The sequence below is a fragment of the Delphinus delphis genome, chromosome 5 (assembly GCF_949987515.2).
Source record: "Delphinus delphis chromosome 5, mDelDel1.2, whole genome shotgun sequence".
NCBI classification, from domain to species: domain Eukaryota; kingdom Metazoa; phylum Chordata; class Mammalia; order Artiodactyla; family Delphinidae; genus Delphinus; species Delphinus delphis.
Window position 1 is genome coordinate 26,984,898 of NC_082687.1, and position 17,225 is coordinate 27,002,122.

General features: G+C 41.5%; 1 long non-coding RNA gene across 1 annotated transcript in view; it reads left to right on the top strand.

Annotated features, from left to right (window-relative positions):
* Positions 1 to 17,225, top strand: part of LOC138414081 (uncharacterized) — a 39,741-nt gene that overhangs the window by 12,454 nt on the left and 10,062 nt on the right. The window contains exon 3 of the long non-coding RNA XR_011246461.1: positions 15,532 to 15,745. This is a non-coding gene — a long non-coding RNA (uncharacterized lncRNA). The remainder of the gene's footprint in view (positions 1 to 15,531; positions 15,746 to 17,225) is intronic.

Here is a 17,225-nt window from a genome sequence, read left to right on the forward strand (position 1 = left end):
CTTCAAAGGACAGGCTGACTCTTGCTGGTGCCAACACAGCTGGTGACTTTAAGTTGAAGCCAATGCTCATTTACTATTCCAAAAATCCTAGGACCCTTAAGAATTATGCTAAATCTACTCTGCTTGTGCTCTATAAATGGAACAACAAAGCCTGGATGACAGCCTATCTGTTTATGACATAGGTTACTGAACAGTTTAAGACCAATGTTGAGACCTACTGCTCAGAAAAAAAGTTTTCTTTCAAAATATTAGTGTTCATCAACAATGAACCTGGTCATCCAAGAGCTCTGGTGGAGATGTACAGTGAGATTAATGTTGTGCCTGCTAACACGTTTGTTTTGCTGTCCATGAATCAAGGAGTAATTTTGACTTTCAAGTCTTATTATTTAAGAAATACATTTTGGGCCTTCCCTGGTGGTGCAGCGGTTGAGAGTCCGCCTGCCGATGCAGGGGACACGGGTTCGTGCCCCGGTCCGGGAAGATCCCACATGCCGCGGAGCAGCTGGGCCCGTGAGCCATGGCCGCTGAGCCTGCGCGTCGGAGCCTGTGCTCTGCGATGGGAGAGGCCGCAACAGTGAGAGGCCCGCGTACCGCAAAAAAAAAAAAAAAAAAAAAAAAACATTTTGTAGGGTGTAGCTGCCATAGTGATTCCTCTGATGGATCTGGGCAAAGTAAATTGGAAACCTTCTGGAAGGATTCACAGTTCTAGATGCCATTAAGAGCCTTTGTGATTCATAGGAAGAGGTCAAAATATCAACATTAACAGGAGTATGGAAGAACTTTATTCCAGCCCTCACGGATGACTTTGAGAGGTTCAAGGCTTCAGTGGTGGAAGTAACTGCAGATGGGGTGGAAATAGCAGGAGAACCAGAATTAGAAGTGGAGTATGAAGATGTGACTGAATTGCTGCAACCTCATGATAAAACTTTAATGAATGAGGAGTTGCTCCCTAAGGATGTGCAAAGAAAGTGTTTTCTTGAAATGAAATCTACTCCAAGTGAAGATGCTCTGAAGTTGGTTGAACAAAAACATAGGATTTAGAATATTACATAAACTTCGTTGACAAAGCAATAGCAGGGTTTGAGAAGATTGACTGCAATTTTGTAAGTTCTACTGTGGGTAAAATGCTATCAAAGAGCATTGCATGCTGCAGAGAAATTGTTCATGAAAGGAAGAGTCAGTGCGGCAAACTTCATTGTTGTCTTATTTTAAGAAATCGCGGGACTTCCCTGGTGGCCCGGTGGTAAAGAATCCACCTTCCAATGCAGGCGACTCGGGTTCGATCCCTGGTCAGGGTACTTAGATCCCACATGCCACGGGGCAACTAAGCCCATGCGCCATAACTACAGACCCACACGCTCTGGAGCCCGCGTGCCACAACTAGAGAGAGAAAACCCGCAGGCCACAACTAGAGAGAAGCGCACGCCGCAACAAAAGAGCCCGCGTGCCGCAAAAAAGATCCCGCGTGCCACAACTAAAACGTGATGCAGCAAACAACAAATATTAAAAAAAAAGAAAAGTAATTGCCACAGCCACCCCAACCTTCAGCTGACCACCCTGCTGACCACTCTGATCTGTCAGCAGCCATCAACATCAAGGCAAGACCCTCTACCAGCAAAAAGATTACAACTTGCTGAAGGCTCAAATGATGGTAAGCATTTTCTTAGCAATAAAGTTTTTAAATTAAGGTATGTACATTGGTTTTTTTAGACATAATGCTGTTGCATACGTAATAGACTACAGTACAGTGTAAACATGACTTTTGTATGTACTGAGAAGCCAAAAAATTTATGTGACTCACTCTATTGAGATACCTGCTTTATTGCAGTGATGTGGAGCCAAACCTGCAATCTCTCTGAGGTATTCCTTTGTTTAAGGACTCTGCCCAGTCATTTGCTGACCACTAAGATAATATAACAGAGACTTCAGGAGCCACATAAAACAAAGAATAGACTACAGAATTTGTCTGTTTAGAAAAGTCATTAAACAATAACAACTACAATAAGCAGCAACAACAAATCCTCGGAAATGGAGAGTTGATACAATTATTATCACCCGAAGTCCGTAATTTACATTAAGATTTATTCCTGGTGGTGTACATTCTATGAGTTTTGACAAATGTATAATGACATGTATCTGCAATTACAGTATTGTACATAGTAGCCCTAAAACTCCTCTGTGCTCTGCCTATCCATCCTTTTCTCCCTCTAACCCCAGGCAATCTTTCATCTTTTTACTGTCGCCATAGTTTTGCCTTTTCCAGAATGCCATATAGTTGCAATCATATAAGATATACCCTTTCCAGATTAGCTTTTTTCACTTTGTAATATGTGATAAATGTTCCTCTATGTCTTGTCATGGCTTGATAACTTACTTCTTTTCAGTGATAATATTCCTTTTTCTGGATGTACCACAGTTTATTTATCCATTCACCTACTAAAGGGCATATTGGTTCCTCCCATGTTTTGGTAATTATGAATAAAGCTGATATAAACATCCATGTGCAGGTTTTGTGTAAGCATGAGTTTTTAACTCCTTTGGCTAAATACCAAAATCATGATTGCTAGATTGGGTGGAAAATTATGTTTCATTTTTCAGAAGCCACCAAATGCCTTCCAGAGTGGCTGTACTATTTTGCATCCCTGCAAGCAATGTATGAGACTTCCTGTTGCTGCATATCCTCAACAACATTTGATGTAATCAAATGGTTTGAATTTTAGCTATTCTAATAGATGTATGGTGATACCTTGTTTTAATTTGCAAGTCCCTGATGAAATGTGATGTTGAGCATCTTTTCATATGATTATTTGATAACTGTGTATCTTCTTTAGTAAGGTGTCTATTCATATCTTTAGCCCATCTTTTAGTCAGGTTGTGTGTTATTGTTGGGTTGTAAGAGTTCTTTGTATATTTTGGATAACAGACCTTTATCAGATCTGTCTTTTACAAATATTTTCTCCCACTCTGTGGCTTGTCTTCTCCTTCTCTTGACAGTGTCTTTTTGCAGAGGAGAAGTTTTTAATTTTAATGAAGCCCAGGTTATCAATTCTTTCCTGGATTTTGCCTTTGGTGTTACACCTAAAAAGTCATCACCATGCCCAAGGTCATATAGATTTTTTCCAATGTTATCTTCTAGGAGTTTTATAGTTTTGCATTTTACTCTTAGGTCTGTGATATATTTTTAGTTAATTTTTGTAAAAGGTATAAGGTCTGTGTCTAGATTCACATTTTTGCATATGAATGTGCAGTTATTCCAACACCATTTGTGGAAGAGTCTACCTTTGCTCCATTGTGTTGCCTTTGCTTCTTTGTCAGAGATCAGTTGATTATATTTATATGGGTATAATTCTGGGCTCTCTAGTCTATTCCATTGATCCACATGTCTGTTCTTTTGCCAGTACCACACTGTCTTGATTACTGTAGTTTATAGTAAGTTTTAAGGTAAGCTTGTGTCAGCCTTCTGACTTTGTTCTTTTCCTTCAATATTGTGTTGGCTATTCTGGGTTTTTATCTCCCCATGTACATTTAGAAACCGTTGTTGATATCCAAAAAATAATTTATTAAGATTATTAGGATTGCATTGAATCTGTATATCAAGTTGGGAAGAACTGACATCTTGACAATATTGAGTCTTCTTATCCATGAATATGGAATATCTATTTATTTAGGTCCTTGATTTCTTTCATCAGAGATTTGTAGTTTTCTTCAACTAGATCTTGCACATATTTTGTTAGATTTATACCTAAGTATTTCATTTTGTGGGGAGGGGTGCTAATGTATGTGCTATCTTTTAAAATCTCAAATTCTACTTGTTCATTGTTGGTACACAGGAAAGCCATATACTTTTGTATATTAACCTTGTATGCTGCAACTTTGCTATAATTGCTTATTAGTCCCAGAAAGGTGTTTTTGGCAATTATTTCACACCTTTTGTATAAACAACCATGTCATCTATGAACAAAGACAGTTCTATTTCTTCTTGAAACTCTATATCCATTGAACAATAACACCCAATTCCACCCTCCCCCCAGCTGCTGGCAGCCACCATTCTACTCTCTGCTTCTCTGAGTTTGACCACTCTAAGTACCTCATGGAAGTAGAATTATATAGAATTTGTTTTTTTGTGACTGTCTTATTTCATTTAGCATAATATCCTCCAGGTTCATTCATGTTGTAGCATATGTCAGAATTTTCTTCCTTTTTAAGGCTGAATAATATTCTATTGTGTGTATATATTACATACAATGTATGCATCCATTACTGGACACTTGGGTTTCTTCCATGTTTTAGCTACTGTGAATAATGCTGCTGTGAGCATGGTTGTACAAAACATCTCTTTGAGACACAGCTTGCAATTCTTTTGGGTACATACCCAGAAGTGGAATTGCTGGATCTTATGGTAATTCTATTTTTAATTTTTTGAGGAACTACCATACTGTTTTCCACTGTACCATTTTACTTTCCCACCAACAGTACACAAGGGTTCCACTTTCTCCAAATCCTTGCCAACACTTTTTATTTTCTGGTTTTTTTGATATTAACTATTCTACTGGATAGGAGGTGGTATCTCATTTTACTTTTAATTTGCATTTCCCTAATGATTAATGTTGTTGATCTTTTTTTTCATGTGCTTATTGGCCATTTATATATCTTCTTTGGAGAAATGTCTATTCAAGTCCTTTGCTGATTTTTGAATCGAGCTGTATGGTTTTTTTGTTGATGAGTTTTAGGAGTTCTCTATACATTCTGGATATTAATCCCTTATCTGATAAATGATTTACAAGTATTTCTTCCATTGTGTGGGTTGCCTTTTTTACTCTGTTGATATTGTGATTATTATTATTACTTGCAGTAACATAAGTTATCCATAAGGTACATGGTGTAATGGAAAGAGCACTGTATCAGGGGACTTGATTTCAAGTCCTGTTCACATTTATTATCTCTGACTGAGGTATATAGAGTCCTGGGTTTGAATTCCAGGTCTACCACTTACTAGCAATCTGAACTCAAGAAGAATTTTGAAACTTAGTTTCCTCATCTGAAAAATGGATAATATAATAAATCGCACCTTGTATGTTCTTGTGAGATTAACAATACTATATATAAAGCACCTGGCACATAGAAAATGATTATTATTTGATATTATTTTAGTGTTTTTTTCCCCTTTGAGTTGTTCTAGTTGTATACTTTAGGAATTTAGGGAGAGATTATCGTAGAGTGGTTTTTAATCCCAGCAAAAAAGACTAAGACCACTTAGTACCGTCCCAAGGAATAGAGATAAAGAATAGCGGATGGGATACAGCTTCATGGGATACCTTATCTAGTTCTTTGATAAAGGAAAAAGAGATGGAAAAGACAGAGAAATCAATTATGTTTAATTTCAATTTCAAAATTTTCCTCCTTAGTCCAAGATGTTCAGTATCAAGCCATATGTTTGATGACATTGGCAGAAGGCAGGAGGAGAAATTCCAGAATGTTCTTTGCAGCAAATGGAAATATAAGGAGAATCATTTGATAGCAAATTTTGGTTTTTTTTTTTTTTTTTTTTTTTTTGTGGTACGCGGGCCTCTCACTGTTGTGGCCTCTCCTGCTGCGGAGCACAGGCTCCGGACACGCAGGCCCAGCGGCCACGGCTCACAGGCCCAGCCGCTCCGCGGCACCCAGGATCCTCCTGGGCCGGGGCACAAACCTGCGTCCCCTGCATCGGCGGGCGGACTCCCAACCACTGCGCCACCACGGAAGCCCAATAGCAAATTTTTATCTTTCTCTATGGTGTATAATAAATATATACGAACACAAAATTTTTATTGGATATTCAAATTTGTAAATAGGCAAATTACCTTCAAGTGTAAATGTGGTATTCAAATATACATTTGTCTCTCTGATAAAGATAATTAAAAGAAAGGGTAAAGCTTTGTTTGATAACACATCATGTCCATTTCTCTCCTGAAAATAATAAATACCATAAAGAATAGTATATCCCATAATAAAATTTTTAATAATATGGTTGAAACAAAGGAAATCAGGTTTTATATATATATATATGTCATGATTAAATCCTGTTATTTATTAATGCACTTAAAATAACAGTGATAAATTCATTAAATATTACCATGCATAACATATTTTTATGAAGAATAATTACATTTTCCAAAACAAAAAAATAGTGAGGACAGTGGCATTGTTTTACATTTTCAAATCTGATTAATATCTAACTTAAACAAAGATCCTCATATCTTCTCATTCTATGAGTGCAATATGTTGTTTTAGTAGAATTTTATAAAGAAAATCCAGCCTGATATAGATATGTAGCTGTAAAAGTGAGGAATATTCTAATAACATTTTTGCATAATCGAGGATATTTTTCTTTGATACAATACTCAACAGCGAATAGTTTCTTAAAGGCTAGTTACAATATGAAATCTGAAAATATATCAATGGACTTTTAAAAAAAATCATCTGGCTGGAACCGTTATTATTTCAGAAATAAGCATCCTGTGTAATTTGAGGTGGCTAGAATAGTTATATCTGTAATATAATACTTGTCAGATTACTGTAATAAATATTTGTCAGAAACAGTCATCTCAGTAATCATACACATTTATTTTATTCATAAAGTACTTACAAAAATAATTCTTCTGTATCAAAAAACTTATAAATGTCACAAGAGAGTTAGCTAATGGTCTACACAGTAGAGAAGGAAAAATCTGCTAGGGAAAGCTCTAAAGAAACATTTTCCCCATTACATTTTTGAATGGTACAGTTCATGAAGAAATCCTAGCTTTGCCTTCCTTTTTGGTGCTTTGTCTGAGAAGCAACACAAGAAACCAAGTCTTAGGAGAAAAACTGCTTTCAAAATCTCAAGTGTAAGCCACAAATAGGCTCTTTTGATAAAAGCTTCAAAGTTAAAGACATGAGAAATACAAGTATATATTGTATAAGGTATTTCAAAAAATTCAGCAACTATAAATGTATCCTTTGTATACTTGAAATTACAATTTTCATGCTTTGAATATTTTATCCTGAGAAAAGGTTTGACTATTTTGTTCTAGAAGATTCGGAAATGAAATTTACACACACATATACACACACACATATAATATATATTATGTGTTAGGGATTATGGATATATTATGTACAACAGGATTTCTCCATATGATTAACATTCTGGACTGTCCAAACGATGTCAAACAATGAGAAACCAAACATAATCACGTCTGTGTTGTAAAAAGAGCACGGAGGGCAGAGTCAAGATGGCGGACCAGGAGGACGCGAAATTCATGTCTCCGTACGACTAGGACACCTACCAGGCACCGGTGGGGGACCACGGACACCTAAGGGGACGGGAGGAACCCGCAACAACCGGGTAGGACGTGGGGCATGGGGGAAGTGAAGGGGGACGAGAAGTGGAGGCGGGACGGGACTGGTGCCCCTGAGAGGTGGCTGGGGGAGGGGAAGGGATCCTACACCCGAAGGGGGAAATTGGGGGACCACTGGGAAGGCAGAGCATCAAAAGGGAGCATGTCCAGGATTCCCCTGCCCCCTTGGGCCCCCTTCGGCCCTCACCGAACTCCAAACTCCAGAGGCCCTCCTTTGGACATGCTGTCTCTCCCCTTCCACACAGGTCCTAAACAGAGGCCCCACCCCACGCTTGAACATCGCCCTGCCTAGGCCCTGCCCTCAGGGCCTTTTCTGGCTGCCTGTGTCCTGAGCCAAGGCCCCACCCCAGACTCAAACGTCACCCCACCACCCGCCTAGGTCCCACCCCACCCTAAACCCCACCCCTGCCCAAGTTCCACCCCCGCCTAAACTCCACCCCCATAGCTAAGGCTTTTTTTTCTTTTTTCCTCTTTCAAATTGGGGTTCTGTTTTACAGAACCCCAATAACAACCCCAAAACAATTAAGAAAATAGTAATAGGAACATATCGATAATTACCTTAAATGTAAATGGATTAAATGCTCCAACCAAATGACATAGACTGGCTGAATGGATCCCAAAACAAGACCTGTGTATATGCTGTCTACAAGAGACCCACTTCAGACCTAGGGACACATACAGACTTAAAGTGAGGGAATGGAAAAAGATATTCCATGCAAACGGAAATCACAAGAAAGCTGGTGTAGCAATTCTCATGAGACAAAATAGACTTTATTTTTTACTTATTTATTTTTTAATTCAAGACCCATTCTCTAGCTCTGCCCACGTGGAGATACCCTCCTTGAAAAGGCATTAAATCCTTCCGTTCACTTTAACACCTTGTGCTGAAAACACATGTTCCAAGGTTCCAACTATGAGATCCACATTCTTAAAGCACTAATTCTTAAACCTCATCTAGATTTCTCCCCTTGGAGGGGGGAGATGACCCAAACACAGCGAAGAACAGCTCAGGACTGTGGGCTCTGCTCTCCCAGAAGACCTTGCAGCTCCCCTGACCACCCGGCTGGAGCCAGGATTAGGACCCTGAGATGAGGGGTGCCTGCTGGGCTGCTGCCACCAAAGATGGGACGCCACTGCCTTTGGGCACCTTCCTGCTGCCACCGCCACTGGCCCCCAGCTCCTGTCCTCTTCACTAGGCTTGCTGTCACCTTTAGTTTCCCTGGAGTTTGGGGATTCCAAACGGTCTCTGCTCACACTTCTGTATCACTCCTGCTGCCTCAGCACTGCTGATCCACACCAAGAGGTGAAAAGCACACAGAACTGCTTTCCAACACACCAACATTCCACACAAAAATTGTTTTATAAGCCTGCAGGTTCTTTTTCATCAGAGGATATTCCCAAGGCCATGACTTCCTCCGGCTCTCCACTGCACTTCTAAGCAGACTGGCCGTGCGTGGCCGCTGTGCTGAGTCGGGCACACCACCCTCGCTCCACTACTGCGCACTCTCCTGGAGCACTGAGGACGGTGCCCTGGGCTCATCAGCAGGATCTGTCCTGAATCCAGTCCTAGAGTGACAAGAGCCACACCTGCAGGTCTATTCCACTGACCAGCCGCACAGGACCGAGCTGGGCCCACGGTCCTTGGTCTGGATTCTGTTGGGTGATCATTCTTGCCTAGGTTCACAGGCCAACAGCCACCATCCTTCCTTTCCTGCTCATCACTGCACCAGTGGCTGGCTCCTACCTGCTGCTTTCACACGCCTGGCAACCTCATATTCCAGGGCAAGCCAAGAACTGAGACCCCAGCAGGCCCTAGTTCCCAGCAGGCAAACTCCCCATTATGCTACTGCTGCCTAGACGTGTTCTCGAGGCTTCAGAGCCAGGAAAGTGCAGAGAGCATAGCGAGCTACAGCGCCCTCAGCCCCAGACCCACGATGCTCCGCGGAGGCACCGGAACCTCGCCACACCCCCCTGCAACACAAGCAACTTCTGCACCTGCCTGTCCCACAGACCTGGGTGCACCTCTGGCCACCGGGACCCAGGATGGAGGTGCAGGATGCGGGACTCGGCTGGCGGTGGGTGCTGGGGTGGGCGGGGACCTGGGCTCCAGCCCTGAGGCCTTGCAGACCCCTCCAGGCCCACCTGCGTCCCCACCACCCAGAAAGTGACAAAACAGACTTCAAAATAAAGACTATTACAAGAGACAAAGAAGAACACTACATAATGATCAAGGGATCAATCCAAGAAGAAGATATAACAATGGTAAATATTTATGCACCCAACATAGGAGCACCTCAATACATAAGGCAAATGCTAACAGCCATAAAAGGGTAAATTGACCGTAACACAATCACAGTAGTGGATGTTAACACCCCACTTTCACCAATGGACAGATCATCCAATGTGAAAATAAATAAGGAAACACAAGCTTGAAATGACACATTAAACAAGATGGACTTAATTGATATATATAGGACATTCCATCCAAAAACAACAGAATACACTTTCTTCTCAAGTGCTCATGGAACATTCTACAGGATAGACCATATCTTGGGTCACAAATCAAGCCTTGGTAAATTTAAGAAAATTGAAATCATATGAAGTATCTTTCCGACCACACCACTAAAAGACTAGATATCAATTACAGGAAAAAAACTGTAAAAAAAAAACCCAACACATGGAGGCTAAACAATACACTACTAAATAACCAAGAGATCACAGAAGAAATCAAAGAGGGAGTCAAAACATACCTAGAAATAAGTGATAATGAAAACATGACGACCCAAAACCTATGGGATGCAGCAAAAGCAGTTCTAAGAGGGATGTGGTAGCAATACAATCGTACCTTGAGAAACAAGAAACATCTCAAATAAACAACCTAATCTTACACATAAAGCAATTAGAGTAAGAAGAAAAAAAACCCCCAGAGTTACTAGAAAGAAAGAAATCATAAAGATCAGATCAGAAATAAATGAAAAAGAAAGGAAGGAAACAATAGCAAAGATCAATAAAACTAAAAGCTGGTTCTTTGGGAAGACAAACAAAATTGATAAACCATTAGCCAGTCATCAAGAAAAAAAGAGAGAAGACTCAAATCAATAGAATTAGAAATGAAAAAGGAGAAGTAACAACTGACAGTGCAGAAATACAAAGGATGATGAGAGATTACTACAAGCAGCTATATGCCAATAAAATGGACAACCTGGAAGAAAAGGACAAATTCTCAGAAAAGCACAACCTTCTGAGCCTGAACCAGGAAGAAATAGAAAATATAAACAGACCAATCACAAGCACTGAAATTGAAATTTGTGATTAAAAATCTTCCAACAAACAAAAGCCCAGGACCCGATGGCTTCACAGGTGAATTCTATCAAACATTTAGAGAAAAGTTAACACCTGTCCTTCTCAAACTCTTCCAAAATATAGCAGAGGGAGGCACACTCCCAAACTCATTCTATGAGGCCACCATCACCCTGATACCAACACCAGATAAAGATGTCACAAAAAAAGAAAACTAGAGGCCAGTATCAATGATGAACATAGATGCAAAAATCCTCAACAAAATACTAGCAAACAGAATCCAGCAGCACATTAAAAGGATCATACACGATGATCAAGTGGGGTTTATCCTAGGAATGCAAGGATTATTCAGTATATGCAAATCAATCAATGTGATACACCATATTAAAAATTGAAGGATAAAAACCATATGATCATCTCAACAGATGCAGAAAAAGCTTTCTACAAAATTCAACACCCATTTATGATAAAAACTCTCCGGAAAGTGGGCATAGAGGGAACTTACCTCAACATAATAAAGGCCATATATGACAGACCCACAGCCAACATCGTTCTTAATTGTGAGAAACTGAAACCATTTCCTCTAAGATCAGGAGCAAGACAAGGTTGCCCACTCTCACCACTGTTATTCAACATAGTTGTGGAAGTTTTAGCCACAGCAGTCAGAGAAGAAAAAGAAATAAAAGGAATCCAAATTGGAAAAGAAGTAAAGTGTTCACTGTTTGCAGATGGCATGATACTATACATAGAAAACCCTAAAGATGCTACCAGAAAACTAGTAGAGCTAATCAATGAATTTGGTAAAGTAGCAGGATACAAAATTAATGCACAGAAATCTCTTGCATTCCTATACACTAATGATGAAACATCTGAAAGGGAAACTAAGGAAACACTCCTGTTTACCACTGCAACAAAAAGAATAAAATACCTAGGAATAAACCTACCTAAGGAAAGAAAAGACCTGTGTGCATAAAACTATAAGACACTGATGAAAGAAATTAAAGATGATACAAACAGATGGAGAGATATATACCATGTTCTTGGATTGGAAGAATCAACATTGTGAAAATGACTATAGTACCCAAAGCAATCTACAGATTCAGTGCAATCCCTATCAAACTACCAATGGCATTTTTCACAGAACTAGAACAAAAAAGTTCACAATTTGTATCGAAACACAAAAGACCTTGAATAGCCAAAGCAATCTTGAGAAAGAAAAACAGAGCTGGAGGAATCAGGCTACCTGACTTCAGACTATACTACAAAGCTACAGTAATCAAGACAGTATGGTACTGGCACAAAAGCAGAAATATAGATCAATGGGACAGGATAGAAAGCCCAGAGATAAACCCACACACATATGGTTATCTTATCTTTGATAAAGGAGACAAGAGTATACAATGGAGAAAAGACACCCTCTTCAGTAAGTGGTGCTGGGAAAATTGGACAGCTACATGTAAAAGGATGAAATTAGAACACTTGCTAACACCATACACTAAAATAAACTCAAAATGGACTAAAGATCTAAATGTAAGGCCAGACACTATAAAACTCTTACAGGAAAACATAGGCAGAACACTCTGTGACATAAATCACAGAGTGCCCCGGTCTGGGAAGATCCCACATACTGTGGAGTGGCTGGGCCCGTGAGCCATGGCCGCTGAGCCTGCACGTCTGGAGCCTGTGCTCCGCAACGGGAGAGGCCACAACAGTAAGAGGCCCGCGAACCACCCCCTCCCAAAAAAGAAAACTGGCTACACAATATTTAGGGGACTCCACAAAAGAATCGCCAAGCCCGTAATCAGGGGCGCGGCACCCGAGGGCTTTTTACACCCAGACAGGCCTGAAAAAAAGGGGATAAAGTTTCATTCTTCTCACTTACTCCATCATCCTCTCCATCTTGAGCGTTGTGCTTGACAGTCCCCGGCGCTGTCCCCACGCCAGGTTTCTGCCACGAGCCTTGTCCCTGTGCCATTGATAATCACCGAGGTCGCCCGCACGGCAAGGGCACGCTCACTGCCTTCCCTGGCTCCCTGGGGCCCACATCCCAGCTACTCTTTGTTTCCTGTTTGGAGAACTGGAGGGGCAGGACCTCATTTCTCGTTCTCCCTGGATGAGCCCCTATGTCTCCAGGGCAGAGATCCGCAGACTGTGGCCTGCCTCTGCCTGTTTGTATGAATAATGGTTTATTGGCATGCAAAAAAAAAAAAAAAAAGAAAAAAGCACTGAGAAGGAACAGTGGGAGAATGAATCACCTATGTCTGTGTTTTCTATTTATTTATTTATTTGTATTTTGGCTGCGCCGGGTCTTAGTTGCAGAACACGGGATCTTTGTTGCAGCATGCAGGATCTTTAGTTGTGGCATGTGGACTTCTTAGTTGTGACATGTAAATTCTTAGTTGTGGCATGTGAATTCTTAGTTGCGGTTGTGCACTCTTAGTTGCGGCATGCATGCAGGATCTAATTTCCCAACCAGGGATCAACCCCAGGCCCCCTGCATTGGGAAAGTGGAGTCTTACCCAATGGACCAACAGGGAAGTCACCGTAACTGATCAATTTTATGTATTTCTTCCATTGATGCTTCCGGGGAGGCCTCCTTGAATTCTTGGCCAGTATTTCTATAATGGTTCTCAATTCTTTTCTTGTTGGTGTATTCCCTCCTGGGTGTTAAGAGCCATTGATCCTTTGTAATGAAATTCTTCACGGCATGGGAGGCCGTGGTTAAAGCTGGGTGGAAAACCCCAGAAGGATCTGGAAAGCTCAGTCCCTGGTCACCTCAACTGCACAGTTCCCCTTCTCGATGAATGTTTCATACTGTTACATTAAAGTTTAATGTCTCTCTCACACCTTTCACCGAACTTTAACGCATGGATGATTTTGTAACCTTATGCATTTGTCATTTGGAAAATAGTTCGCTGAACTCTGTGGATCTTCCAAATGTTGGCACACTTCGTTACACAATATCAAAAAAATCACATTTGCTAATATTGCCACCAATCTCATCAGAATTCTTTGTGTTTTGGGAAGCTGTCAAACTAACAGTGGCGGATACAGATTTTCCAAAATTCTGAGTTTTACCTGAAAGGTTGAATTTTACTGCCAGTTATTTTCCTGGAAGTTGCAGAATTACTTGGCTCATTTTCAAAAAAAGAAAAAAAAAGTCTGCCAAATTTTCAAGTCTAGAAAACCATAGTTTATCTTCCAGTTGTTCTTTCAAGGAACGATGAGGTTTCATTTTAAAAAAGTGGCTAGTTCAGCATGCAATTCAAATCATCACATGTGCTTTTCCTCAAGACAACCATTGTATTTCTGGATGCAGCAGAGGTACTTAATGTGTATTTCCCTTTTTGTCACACAGAATGTTAAAAAAAAAGTGTACTCAAAGGGTGAAATTTAACATAAAAGTTGATCAGTTTTATTGCTCCATTAAAGACTGATTAAATGAAACTGGCTTTTTTTTTTTTTTTCCTGAAGGTGTGTGGTGGTGGAGAATGCAGTAACTACTATACAGTTGGTACCATTCCCTTTTTTTTTTTTTTGTTTTTGCGGTACACGGGCTTCTCACTGTTGTGGCCTCTCCCGTTGCGGAGCACAGGCTCCGGACGCGCAGGCTCAGCGGCCATGGCTCACGGGCCCAGCCACTCCGCGGCATGCGGGATCTTCCCGGACCGGGGCACGAACCCATGTCCCCTGCATCGGCAGGCGGACTCTCAACCACTGCGCCACCAAGGAAGCCCGGTACCACTCCCTTGATTCATGCTAAGGCACTTGCAGTTTAACCCACCATTGTTTTTGTACTATCAGTGCACATATGAGCACACTGAAAAAGTCACATAATACCTTAGTATTATGAATACAATGTTTTTGACCTCTTGGACCCTCTGAGATATTTTCCAGGGACCACACTTTGAGAACTGATGATCTAGAATGTGAGCTCTATGAAAGCATTGAGTTTATTTTGTTCACTGTTGTATTTTAAATATTTATTTATTTTTGGCTGCGTTGGGTCTTTGTTGCTGTGCGCAGTCTTTCTCTAGTTGAGGTGAGCGGGGGCTACTCTTGTGTGCACAGGCTTCTCATTGCGATGGTTTCTCTTGTTGCAGAGCACAGGCTCTAGGTGCACGGGCTTCAGCAGTTGTGGCTCATGGGCTCTAGAGAGCAGGCTCAGTAGTTGTGGCACACGGGCTTAGCTGCTCTATGACATGTGGGATCTTCCCGGACCAGGGCTTGAACCCATGTCCTCTGAATTGGCAAGCGGATTCTTAACCACTGTGCCACCAGGGAAGTCCCACTGTTATATTTTCAACACTGCTGTATCTAGAACAGTGCCTGACACACAGTAGATGATTAGTAAATATTTCCTAAATGTATTAATGAAGCAAGGACAGATGGGAGATTAATCCTCTGTGGAGAACAGAATAACTTAAAATGTATATTTTTTTTTTACTACATATAGCTCAATAATCAACCAACACTTGCCACAAAATGGTATGAAAATCTAGTTTCATTATTGCCATTTCCTCTGCTGAAGACTCTACTGACTTTTAAATTATGAGCAAAAAAGACTAAAGGACCTTTGTGAAGGAAGAAATGTAAAGCGTGCCCAAACCACAGAACAAATGCATTTTTTTCGTTGAAGCACAGAACTGAGATGTCGTTAGATCATCTAGCCCAATACCTTCATTTTTACAACTGAGAAAACCAAGCTGCCTGTGGGGTTAAATGATGGACCCTAAGTCATAGTTAGTGACAGGGCTAAAATATAGGCTCTTTCACATTTTCTCTTGCACATAGCAATGATGGGAATGGGAATGAGAAGCAAGAGATGAACTTTGGTGTATTTTTTATGTAGGAGACTGGCCAAGCAAGCTCAGAGGCAAAAACTCAAACCACTCCATGGATGGAAGAGGAAAGTGAAGTTAAAAGATGGAACACCTAAAGGTACCTCTCGGTCCAGCACCTTGTTCCTCCCGCAAACAGCTCAGGCTGGAGAGGTGCAAAGACTGCATGGGGAGACAAGCTAGTCCCTTGGAACTGTGGAGAGGAAAAGAGTCAGCTTCTCAGAGGTAAGAAAGGAGGACCCTGGAGCTGTACCGTTTAGTAACACAGATGGGGCCACAGATTGGAAAAGCCCCCAAAGAGAAGAACATCTTTGGTATTTTTCAGCAGGGAGCTATTGGCATTTTGTATGGCATTGTCCTGCAACTGCATGATATTTACCATCCTTACTCTCGCCCACCAAATGCCAGTAAATCCCTAAGTCACTGTGACCACTAAAAATGTCCTGCACGTTTCCAAATGCCCACTAGGGGGCTCGCATCACCCCTGATTACCATTTCCCCCTTCACCCACTGAATCAATAGCAGTCATCGCTCTAGGATGAGGGTGAACATAGCCAAGAACGAAGAGGACAACTAAGTTTCTGAATGGAATTTTAAAATCAAAGCTGAAACAGTGGACTTCCCTGGTGGCGCAGTGGTTAAGAATCTGCCAGCCAATGCAGGGGACATGTGCTCCAGCCCTGGTCCGGGAAGATCCCACAGGCCACAGAGCAACTAAGCCTGTGCACCACAACTACTGAGCCTGCGCTCTAGAGCCCACGAGCCACAACTACTGAGCCCACACGCCACAACTACTGAAGCCCACGCACCTCGAGCCCGTGCTCCACAACAAGAGAAGCCACCGCAGTGAAGCCCAAGCACTGCAATGAAGAGTAGCCCCCCTTCGCTGCAACTAGAGAAAGCCCGCACACAGCAACGAGGACCCAACACAGCCAAAAATAAATAAATATAAATAAATTAATTTGAAAAAAAGCTGAAACAGTAGGCTTTTTATTATAGGGCTGGTTTCTTGAAAGTGGAAACATTTTTTGAGTTCTAAATGAATAAGCGCTTGGAGGACTCAGGACGTTTACATCATAAACCAAAGAGTTAGGAGGTATGAAGTTGTCTATGGAAAGGAAAAAAGAGGAAGAAAATCTAAGGGCATATGACAGAATTTAGATGCTTAAGAAAGGATCGTACCCTCTGTCCACTCTCCTCAGTCAGCTGAGAGGACAAGAAATTCCCTGCGGGAAGACAGGAAGGACTTGAGGGCAGAGAGGATCCTCACCTCGCTTCCAGCAGGCCTCACTAGGCGACTGAGACATTGCTTCTCACCCTCCAGGTTAGTGAGCATCCAGCACTTTCCTGAGCACCCCCAGCCCCCAAAGCACACAGGAGTGGCTGAGAGACGGATGGCAGAACAGGAGGGGCCTAGTGTTCAGGACAAAGCTGGCAGAGGTGGGTGCAGACATGGGGCAGCAAGGGAAAGAAGCTGACAACCAGACTAGGGAATTGCCCAGCTCAGCGGATCCTGAGCCAGGGGCCTTTGAGGTCAGTACAACAGAAAAGAGAAGGAAAATGGAGAGGGGGAAAACCCCTGTACTGACTGAGTTTAAATCTGTAAATTGCAAAGTTTACATAAAAGGTTAAGTCTTAGGCTCTTAAGTGGAAAGGGGACTCAGCAACTAAGTATAGTAATAAGGACATAAAGAGCCCAAGAAAT